This window comes from Botryllus schlosseri, chromosome 6 (assembly GCF_051294905.1).
Source record: "Botryllus schlosseri isolate E-star chromosome 6, Bs_hap1, whole genome shotgun sequence".
In the NCBI taxonomy this organism is placed as follows: domain Eukaryota; kingdom Metazoa; phylum Chordata; class Ascidiacea; order Stolidobranchia; family Styelidae; genus Botryllus; species Botryllus schlosseri.
This window is the reverse complement of record NC_137241.1, coordinates 5,310,519-5,321,369: the sequence shown is the minus strand read 5'-3', so window position 1 is coordinate 5,321,369 and position 10,851 is coordinate 5,310,519. Positions and strand designations below refer to the sequence as shown.

Genomic DNA, 10,851 nt, shown 5'->3' with positions numbered 1-10,851 from the left:
CGATTTTGGTGAAATATACGGCCAAATTCGACTGAAACACCGTAAATTAGCACGGAAGTAACGCTTTTACGGGTATTTCGGGGGATGAGCCGCAAAATTGACCTTTTTTTTAGTCAACCGAGCAAAATGTGGTCTTATAGTGCAACTTTTGCAACTTTTGTCAAAAATAAATGAATAAATGCAACTTTCCGCGGATTTAACTGCAACCAAAACTTGCCCTAATGATTACTAAAAACTACAACAACAACTGGGAGACTCAAAACCTCGTCCTTCTATGTCGAAAGAACTAATGAGAATGTCAATCATTCGTTGTGATGATACAAGCCCGCCGTATGATTCTTACGAACACCTCACAGTATTAGAACATGTTTTCCTGAACTGTCGTACCTACAAAAACTTTCCCGTTGATGACTTTCGTATCCGGATTTACGCAGATGCGATTTGTGGTCACGAGCAAGAAAATATTATGCGGAACCGCCGCACTGAACCTCCTCGCTACAGTAATGGAATTGAGAGAGGTGACGAAATTGTTTTCAACGAAACGGACTACTTCTTAACTTCCCATTTTATCACTAGAATTAGATCAAATTACTGTAGGCGACCTACTGAGTCGTGCGACCACGTGTACTTGCGTTATATTCTTTGAGCAGTGTAACTTGATTGCTAGCCTTGGCGTTTTTGCCTCTGTGAATAACTATAGATTTCGAAGCGCAGTCGTAGGACAGTCTTTCTAAAATGCCAGTTTTATCTCCAATATCAATAAGCTCATTTGTAATCAAGCAATTGCATGGTATCACGCTGGCGTTTCGACCGAACAATACGATGACATTTTTCAAACTGAAGCCTCGCATTTCTGAACTGCGGTCTCTGAAAGGGAATAGCGGATTTGCAATGATTATATTCATAAGATTGTCTTCGTTTTTTTGTGTGATTTCGTTCTTTCAACACTCTGTTGATGCACATTTCATTCAACGCGCCAGTAATCGAAAGTAATGTATAAGTTAAGATGTGTAGTTGGATGTACATTGTGGATTTGTGGTATATTTATATTTTTATGACTAATTTGGGGTTCTGCAAACGCTTGCAGATTAAGCTAAGTGTTCTGAGGATTGGTTAAGGTTAAGAACCACATACCTATAATATTAACAATGAAAAGTCTTTACTTTTGATATAAATCTGCAGGAGAGTACGTGCATTTTTCATCCTACGCAGCATTGCATCGTGAATCAGATGAAATCTTGCGTCTGGCCGAATCTCGCACGCGGGCGTTTTGACAGAACTGCTTTACAGTAACGCGGGTGACGGGATTAAACAATATTGTTGAGATGTTGGGTTTGAATTTTTGATCGTAACACTGTCGTATGTTTAACATCGAAGGCTAGTTTCGCGCACGAATCGAGCCCCGATATCACATTAGGGTATTGGGCTTCTAGCTTGAAGCTATCGGGATCGGGCTCTGCATATACTCGACCTGGTTCCTATCCTGAAGTGCAATGATGGATGATAACCGCGTATTTGTGGAGCGACAACGTTTTCAGTGTATCTTGTCAAAGCCAATGAATCATATTATCACAACAGGTGGTTTGCATCGACGTAACGCCGTGTCACACTCCAAGATAATAAAAATGATAACGGCTCGTACGCAAAGCGCCGTATCTCGCAAAATATCATAGCCAACCCCAGAATATCGGCCCGGTGTACTTGACCATAGTATAGTCGACAAACACCATGACTATGCAAAAAAACAGTCATACATCGCTTCAAGTATAACCGATTGATAACGATATCGGTTTAAACATTGTATAGGCCTACTAGACTTTGGAAGAGGATTGATTATAGGCACCCTATTTTAGAGGATGATGGTGATGTATAAGTAATCGAGGCGCACCACAAAATTTGGCACTTGTAAAACGCGGAAGATAAGTTACCGCGCACAAAGTGTTCCAAATTTTATCGCTCTCCTCGCAAACTCTTCACTTTATTACAAGGCAATAATGCATCAAACTAGGGCGACCATAATAAACTGCTGCCAGCGATTTCGTCGTGGATTCTACAAGAGCGATGATGATCTAACGTCATAGTGATAGCAAGAATTCTTTCAGACAACGCTTATGTCGCCTTCATTTTGAACATGATATTTTAAGACCGCACAAGCTGGGTCGTGTCGCAGTGGTGACCTTTTGAATACAACCAAGAGAAGAATGTTTACTGACAGCAATGTGTTGCGTATATGGTGAAACAAGCCACGTGGAATTGGTCTGGCTATCACTTTTATCACTTATTCACTTATTACTTTTTTCAAGTACTTCTAACGAAATGAGTAGCTTACGAAAAACCACAGCGCTGCGTCATAAGTAGTATAAACGACGGTCAGGAGTGAGATTAATTACCCGGTTCATGCGAAGCAATGCCATATACAAAGATATGTTATACTAGTAGCGTGTGGGACTACTTACCGTGTAGTATGCAGACCTTCATGCTACCATCCGACAAAAACATATTTCGTTATAACGATATTTATTTGATGCGATATGCCAAGATAAATATATATTGTATAGCGTAGCAGGAGAGCGCAGTGGTGACGATAAGCGCCCGCTATACCCGGGCTCCTCTTCCCGGCGTCACTTTGGTACAGGCACGCACTCATTAAATATTATATTAGTTATGTGCTGTTCTTTTCGATTATTGTATCACCGACTTCTCCCGTTCACTGTGCGCTGTCCAGAGGTGGCCAGTAGTCAGTAATAAAGTAGGCGTGGGACATTGGGACATCCTATGAGACATTGGGACCGAAAATACGTAAAATTTCCAATGATTATCTCATGATTGCAGCCCGTGAATTTGTTTACAGATGCATGCTGGCAAAATCTTTCCTCGTGCCGTGGAAATAGCTTAGACCTATGATATGTGTTGTCTGTTTTGGGGGTGTAAAGAAAATTTCGATCGACGTATAATTTGTTCTTTGTGACCTCTAACACGAACAAACCACTTTTAATGTGAAGTGTAGGGCTTATCAGGCTATTATATGACGTCACATATTTTTTAATTCAATACCATCCTCGAATAGACTTTTTTCAATATAATTACAAAATTTACAAAGTGTGGACTGATGATATCATAGTCATCAGGCAAAACAGCTGGAGTAACAGGTCATGCAACGACGAAAACACCTACAAGAGAGAGGCTGTATGTCAGAATTACCTGTGGTATTTCGTTGCTATATCGAGCGTACCCTCAAATGTGTAACTTTGAGCCTAAATCGAAAAGTCATTATATGCCAACATTTAAGTTAAATTCTATTCTTTTAGGGTGGCGACAAAACATTCGTTTTTTGCTTGCTGTGGCCTTAGATCAGTGGTTCTCAACCTTTGTGGCCCGCGGACTCAAGCTATATATTAACGAAAAATAGGTTTTTTGAATTCTATACAAGAGGAATTAATATGGCATCAACGAAAAGAGCAAGCACTGTTTTTCACTCAACACTCACTCAATGAGAGCCATGTCCTTGAACGTGCTTGACAAGTTTATCGAATTCCGGAATTGTGGTTGTCAAGGTCTACATCTGATGTCATCTTACGGTCGAAGTTTATTGCAAAACTTCTTTTGATCATCGTCAGAGTTGAAAAACCAGATTCACACAGGTATATGGTTGTAAATGGCAGAAGAGCTATTGCCCAAGATTGAATAATAGAAGTCTTTTTAAACTTGTCTTTCCACATCTGTCGGCTTTGCTATAGAAGCAACTGTTCAGTAAATGCAGTCCATAGCTCGAGTTCTACTGATAACACTGGTCAACAACAAAATTTCATCATGGTAGATGAGACCTAAGTAGTAGTATAGATCGGTCGCATGACGCAATGGGGCTCTTATGGGCGGGGTGGTGACTCGTATTGAAAACCCGGGGTGGTGACTCGTACTTTCAGACCCCCCTTGTGGTGGTGACTCGTAATGGGTTCTTATGGGTGCGGTCATGATTCGTACTTTCAGTATAGGCGGCGGCGGTGACTCGTATTGAAAACTCGGGGTCGTGATTCGTACTTTCGGGTATAGGCGGCGGCGGTGACTCGTATTGAAAACTCGGGGTCGTGATTCGTACTTTCGGGTATAGGCTGCGGCGGTGACTCGTATTGAAAACTCGTGGTCGTGATTCGTACTATTCTTACGCGGTCTCTGGTGACTCGCCATGTGTTCTTACGGGTGCGGTCGCATGCGGCTATTGCGTCTTATGGCGGGGGTGGCGAGCGGCTATTGATGCTAACACGAAACCCGGGGTGGCGAGCGACGCTTTTGCGGCTATTGCGTCTTATGGGTGCGGTCGTGAATCGTACTTTCAGGTATAGGCTGCGGGGGTGAATCGTATTGGAATACTCGTGTTGGTGAGTCGTATTTTCAGGTATAGGCTCCGGTTGCATGATAGCGTTACAGAGATAGGGATCGGTCGCATGCTAACGTTTTCGGATATAGACGGTGGCGGCAAGTCGTACTCTCGGGTATTTAGTTTGCCACAGAGCCGGCGTAGACGGTGATTCGAATATCAACAATAGTCGCGTTCACAAACTAACACTCCAAAAAGGTGTGAAATATTTGTAAAATCCTACGATCGCTCACAAGATACCCCTTCCGGCATATCGATCTATCACTCAATACACAACGGAAGTTGAATTGTAATTGAATGCGTAAATTTATCACCTCGACATCGAAATTCGAAAACAACAACTTGATGCTTTATGTTCTCACTCTAATTTCATGATAAGTGTAATAAGTGCCGAATAACAGATACACCACCGGCGAGACTTGAATACCAACAAATTGTCACTTATTTCTATTCTAGCCGTAATCTTTTGTGAAGTTACCGCTTATTCAAAAAGGTGTGAAATATTTGCAAAACCCCGCGATCACTGACAAGATAATGTCTCGGACATAGTCATCTTTCACGACTTGGTGTCATAGCCATACCGATCGCTCACAAGGTAATATTTCCGCAATAAGTTTGTCACAGAGCCGTCGCACAATATCCGCGTTCACAAACTAACACTCCAAAAAGGTGTGAAATATTGGTAAAATCCCGCGATCGCTCACAAGATAATACCTAAGACATAACCATCGCTCGCGACTCGCTGTTACATACATGCCGATCGTTGACAATGTAATATTTTGGTAATTGGTTTGCCACAGAGCCGGCGTAGACGGTGATTCGAATATCAACAATAGCCGCGTTCACAAACCAACACTTCAAAAACGTGTGAAATAGGTTACAAATCCCACGATCGCTAACAAGATAACACCAAAGACATTGCCATTTCTCGCGTCTTGTCATTACATACATCCCAATCGCTACAGTGTAATGTGTCGATGGTTGTTACTATCAAGTAATAAGTAATGAATAACAGTACCAGCGCAGACCGTGATTCGAAAACCAACAATTTGACACTTGCACGCGATCGCTATATGTTTTGACACTTCGGAACAGTCGTTGACTTTGTGTGATACAAATCATGAAAATATTCAATCAGTGTGTCAATTTGTCAACTTGAAATGAAACTTACTACACAGCTCAAGTTGATTCGTATCTGAATGTGTTAATTCGGTACAATTCTAATTATTTTGAGTAATCTTTTTAACGCGATCTTTTGATTCGACCGTAACCTGAATATTACTGACACCAACATCGCATCGGATTATTCACACATTACGCGCCGTCGTTTTCACACCTATAGAATCAATACCAACTATAACTCTACAAGAATCACAAGTATGTGCATTATACAGTTATTATCTTTATCAACATGAATTTAAACTCTTAACAAAAACACGCAACTATAATCATTTGCCAACTCTAGCATTACCAAAAAATTCAGGTATTGTTGATTGAAAATCCTTGAACCCGTATTATTAAGAGTTTTATAGTACGACGTCGGAATATACTCGCGAGATGTACTAAAGGTAAATCCAGATAATCCAAAATGAAATATTTGGACTTTTACATAGTCTGAATTGAAATAGATTGACAAACATGACTAACAACTTTAAACCCAGTCATATTTAGAGATTATACGCACATTGATTCGAAACAAGTAATGAAACATTACAACTCTATTCGCGACCTGTCTTTACGTTTGTCAAAGAGAGTTTCAGAAATATTATCACTATGACATCTCAACATTTTAACATCTTGCCATCAACAAAAGAGTAAAATACAAAAACCTTGTCAAGTCAATCCGTTTGTAACTCACCGAACCAAAGCAAAAAGTGTGCACACGAAAAGTAGACAAGACTACGCAAGTAATCACTACAACCCACGAACATATCAAGTTCGGTTTTAGGCATATACCACCAACTCGTCTTTTTTGTTCAACTGTAAAAGTCGTTACTATGCCGCAAGACAAAGAAATTACTATGCGGTATATTTTGTAAGACAAAAGTAATTACTTCTCGGTGTCGTTGACTTGAGGTTAACATAATATATTTGAGTATACGACATTTGAAAGTATGACCATCGTAGTTTCTTACAATCGAACGCAGGTGTTATATCGAAAATTATCGTGATGTAAACATAAGGATTGTCACATCGATTTAACATATGAGATTTTGTAATGGTCTATCATGACTTGATTATTGAATTATTCGCGTTAATTAGACCCGGCATTGTGGTAAATGTTATGACAGCAACAAACTTTTTAGTACCAATGTTATTAACATATTAAGCTGTAAAACTATGGGTGTCTGAAATGTTCTTGATAGGAAAATTACACCACCTTGGTAAAAATCACTCTGCGTATCGCGGATATCAGAAAATATTTCCAGTAACCAAGACTAAAGATGAAACGACAATATCGGTATTATTACATTCAACAATCAGTACAATTATGAAAATCTATCGTTTGCGATAAACAGCACTAAAGATGTAATAATTCCAGTATTCATACATTGAACATCCGATACAAAATGCTTTATTATCCCGATTCCCAACGGGTAATTGAAACGACTAAGTGTAGAATCAGTATATCACAATATCGTTACTATTGAATCCAACGATTTATTGTCGGAATTTGTGACAGAGAATTGAAACATATGCACTTTACAGAGTATGAAAATATCACTTTGAGTATCGAGTACCGTTCGAAGCTAGCGATCAATTCTTAATCATTTCAGTAACTCCCCATTGTGCGTGCTAAATGTAAAATATCGCGAGGTTATACACTCTAAGACTTTGATTATTGTAAAAGTAAATTGTGATATGTTTGTTAGATGCATCCAATTCAACTAGAAGTGTCTAGTACCCAACACTCGTAATATCAAAAAAGTACTTGCTACACTGTTATTTGCTAAACGTGTTTTGCATTGTTGTTCATTTCTAGTATTGATTGAAATCATTATTGAACCCTCAGATAATAATTCCCGACATGCAAACAAGCCGCTAAAAGTCGTTACCATCACGAAGATACAATGTGTACGATGTTTGTCAAATGTGTCGTACCTGGCCAACAGAAAACAATTTTCACTAGCTTGGTAATGAAACCGAAGTCTCCATTCGATATTTTGTTTGTGTCAAATACTTTACAATGAACACATTTGCGTGGTTGAGCTTTACATCATCAAGCTGTTATTTGTAAATCAAGATTTCGGTAAACTTGTAAATGTATCGTTTAACTAACCGACATTTAGTGATTGGGGAACATACCAAACGATACACATCCATCTCCGAAATACTGCATTGATCTTAATTTCCATCATCATGATAAGCGAAGTACATTTGTTTTGAATTCATAACAATAGGCTTTTCTATGACATGATAAATTATTGACAAGTTCTGCTTAGAAGATTGGTTGCATATCACGAAAAATAATATACCACACATATTATTACTGTTACTCCATTCATCGGTATTTTTTCCGTTGTCGATTTTCAAACGAGTAAAATTTATTACTTGAGTCGCTCTGCTTACTATATTTAAATGTAAACTCCCCCCGTCTTTCAACAACAAACAATGTTAAAAAAGTATGCAATCAAAGACAGCAAGTTTTACGATACTAATTATTATCCCACATAACCCATTTCTTACCGAAGACATATGAAATATATTCATGTTACACGAAAATATTCGCTCATGCTACAAACCTATACAATGATTGGTGGTGCTTTCAAACTGTTTCGATACCTCAAGAACTTTATTGTCTGAATGGTTGTTCATGTATCGTAATAATCAAGTAGTTCAACACAGAACTAGTATTAACAGAAACACCAGAGATGTTTACACAAAAGTTTGTATGTGTACAGTATACGAATACCATATGTAAGTCCAGCACAATTGTGGTATCCATACGAGTTTAGTTAACACAATTTACGACACCGAGGTCGCGTCATCTTTCGTAAGACAACAAACCAAGGCTTCAGGATATGTCCATGTCAGAGCAATAAATCAGCTACTCCAACAACAGAGTGCATATGTTTTCTAGTTACGGTGCTTACATCTTACACACAAATCAATCTACTTTGCTAACGAAAAGTGGTGAGTCGTCATATGGTTGTCCTCACTAGTAAAACATACTATCATACAAAATGGTCGTTATAGTTTGCACACCAACGGTACATCGTACAAGTAACAAGTCTCGAGAATCCAGTTATTCAAAAAACGTGAAAGTATTTCTACACCAAGTCGTTATGTTGACGAAAGCGTATATTGTAATATCATGATCGATTTGCATTCGTTGGTCACAAACTGTCACTACTCTAAATAATTCTTTTTCGTTCAAACACAAACGCATACTTGTCACCATTCGTTTTCATCAAGCACGAGTTCAAGAAACTTCTTACTACGACATGAATTTTTATTTTTATGTTGTGTAAATAGGTAATAATTAATTCAAGTAACACAATATCAACATCATCGAGTTGTGCTAATAGATTTACATGTGGTCTTGTGGTTTTCGTCGGGACATACAGCACGAACTAACTGTAGACTCCTCTCTGTTGTACAGCTACTCGGTAATCGAAATGCATTAACATGTAAACAACGATCTTGTTACGTCACACCAAAAATATGTTCACTGTCGCGATACTCCGCACAAGACGTACATAGCCTTTTCACACTCGTAATAGTATACCAACGTCAAGCGATAACGTTTAACAAGACCAACGACACTGAACCCACGACGTTTACCTATGTAAAATTACCACTTTCACTTGCCAGTCCATCGTTTACCTGACTAAACATATTATTTTCCTTTGGAGATCTGACGTTTACCCAGAGTAAGAAACCATTTTCACTTGTAAATATTTTTTTTCCTCGGCTAACAAACCTTTTTTCACTTGGAAATATATTTTTTCTCTGGTTAACAAACCTTTTTCACTTGGAAATATATTTTTTCTCTGGTTAACAAACCTTTTTCACTTGGAAATATATTTTTTCTCTGGGCAACAAACCTTTTTCACTTGGAAATATATTTTTTCCCCAGGTAACAAACCTTTTTCCCTGAGCAACAAACCATTTTCACTTGGTGGTCCGTCGTTTACCCGAATAAAAATATCATTTTCCTTTGGAGATCCGGCGTTTACCCAGTGTAACAATACATTTTCACTTGGAAAAATACTTTTACCTAGAGTAACTAATCATTTTCTCCTGGGTAACAAACCCTTTTCGTCTGGAAACTATCATTTAACTGAGTACCAATACCGTTTTCACTTGGAAATACATTTTTTTCCCTGGGTAACAATACCATTTTCGTTTGGAAAACGGACAACCACACCGGACAATTTGATATTTTTGTATATTGTTACAAGGGACAGCGACAAAATATACACCAACAACGACTCCAATACATTTGTGTAATAGCTTATTCACTTGTTCTGGTGCATCCCATCGAAATCCTCAGTTACCCGCATGCAATGTGCTGTTGTACATCGACGTGTGTGTTTTGGAAATTGGACAATAGGTTTCGACATGTCTGCGATGTCCGGGTTCGTGCTTTGGATTTTCCAGAGTCAAAATGTCTGAATAAAACACCTCCTCGACTTCGGTAAATGTTTGGCACGCAGATAACGACGGTCGGACATCGACGAATTTATGTTTCCATCGGGTTATCTCGCACGTGTTTACTATGTTGTGTCGCTCTTTATTGATCAATACATACCACACCATTCAGTTTGAAATCGGAAACCCCGAGAAATCGTTACTGGATCCGGATATCAACTCTGAATCGATAAACCACATGCCACACCCCGTGTTTCCATGAAAATAATAAGACATCGCAAAAATCAAGTATACTTCGCTATTATTTGCCCGCACAAGTAATCACGTAAATAAGGTGTATGACATTACATACATCATGGATAACATCGTGTCTAGCATTACAAACATCATGGGCGACAAATTCGTCTTCTCAAGTCCCGTCATGCGCAGACTCTGTACATTCAGTGTGGGTATAGATGACTTGGAGATAGACAAACAGACATCTTTGACCGTAACATGGTTATTCGTTCAAATACCATTGGTGATATCGATACAGTGAACAGAGCATTATGCATACCGATACATTCATAGTCATATATGCGAACCATGTACTATCATGTACCCCGAATTTCGTTGAATATCCACGACACCAACAAATCTGTACATTTCTTTTCCCTCAACCTCGACGATAGAGTCTTCATCCCAATGTACCAATCGAGTGTATGGTTTATCAGGTGTAAAATCCAAATCAAATGTAACCAAGGTATCGTTTTTCATTTTCAATATTTCCACCGCTGCGTCTTGTCTGTGTCGTAAAACAACGGTGTGAGGCCAGAGGAATCTATGGAAAGTTACGCGTAGTCCCATCCTTACTCGTGTATATGATCAGGTAACGACAAAGT

The 10,851-nt window shown here is 38.9% G+C and overlaps 1 protein-coding gene and 1 long non-coding RNA gene across 5 annotated transcripts in view; both read left to right on the top strand.

Moving 5' to 3' along the window:
• The window catches only part of LOC145440511 (isoleucine--tRNA ligase, mitochondrial-like), a 227,074-nt gene that overhangs the window by 12,154 nt on the left and 204,069 nt on the right, over positions 1-10,851 (top strand). The window lies entirely within an intron of this gene.
• Positions 3,993-5,659, top strand: LOC145441080 (uncharacterized). The gene is made up of 3 exons (XR_013915721.1): positions 3,993-4,140; positions 4,511-4,573; positions 5,045-5,659. It is a non-coding gene; the product is annotated as an uncharacterized LOC145441080 (long non-coding RNA).